Source organism: Penaeus monodon, chromosome 29, assembly GCF_015228065.2.
Source record: "Penaeus monodon isolate SGIC_2016 chromosome 29, NSTDA_Pmon_1, whole genome shotgun sequence".
In the NCBI taxonomy this organism is placed as follows: Eukaryota; Metazoa; Arthropoda; class Malacostraca; order Decapoda; family Penaeidae; genus Penaeus; species Penaeus monodon.
Genome location: NC_051414.1, coordinates 10,643,180 through 10,644,245, shown reverse-complemented (window position 1 = coordinate 10,644,245; position 1,066 = coordinate 10,643,180). Strand labels below are relative to the sequence as shown.

Sequence of the window (1,066 nt, the reverse complement as noted above, 5' to 3'; positions counted from 1 at the left end):
ATGATTCTGACGCTCGTATATAAGGGTAGAAAAAATAATTAAACTAAAAACTTTCTGGATACCAATATGGCATGAGATAAAACCATTATGCAAGATTTATCATGAAATTTATTGTCAATAAAGAATTAGGCAGTTGGCTTTTATTACCTAATTACAGTCAAATACATTTTTTTTTCTCATCTTTTTCTTTTTGCTGTCAGGTAATATGACAATCATATTTATATTACATAATATATACACTTTTAGGAGAGAGACTGTACTGACTAGAAATAAAGATAATAACAGTAATGATAATAACAGTAATCTGAAATTACAGTTAAATGTTAAGTAGTTGTATTTCTAAACTTAAAACTTGTTGTGTGACACTTGCATTTGAATAACCAATTACGACTTTCCTGTTTCAAAAACTATTTGCTTTTTACGTGTTCACCTTTCATTACTGTTCTTATTCGCACATTCTTTGCAGACTTTTCTTTCAAATAACTCATTTATGTATCGTCTTGTGTGTCTGTTTGTCACCTTTATCCACAGATCATATGGCATTTTGCTACCATTGTAAGAAAAAAATAGAAGCTTTTATTTCCCACATTATATTATTGTAAATAGGCTTATAGAAAAATGTTTATGCATGCACATACAGAGGTAGACATATAGATGAATACTTCAACTGACAGATTTTTAAAACATATACAGTAGAACCATTCATGTTTTTTCTTTAGAAAGTGGCAAGAAAATACACATAATTATGTATATATTATAAATCCTATACTAGTAGATGATCTTGTATTTATATGAAAGAAAATTTATCAATCCCAATAAATTAGATTTATTTTTGTTTACCCTGAATCATGAAATGGTGATTTATCATGGAAAGTTTGTCACGAGCATTGTGTGTCGCGAGGGAGAGCAAAACTGTTAATACCATTGATTTCCAATAAGGAGTTTTCAGGTCTGTGTCAATAAAACCCAAATATTCTGTCTTTTCTACAAATATTGGGCTTTTCCTCTTCTTACATGCACGGAATACACACAACCCCTTAATGCACATGCACACACAAGTGAACAA

The 1,066-nt window shown here is 29.7% G+C and overlaps 1 protein-coding gene across 1 annotated transcript in view; it reads left to right on the top strand.

Annotated features, from left to right (window-relative positions):
* The window catches only part of LOC119591730 (hematopoietic prostaglandin D synthase-like), a 34,851-nt gene that overhangs the window by 24,502 nt on the left and 9,283 nt on the right, over window positions 1-1,066 (top strand). The window lies entirely within an intron of this gene.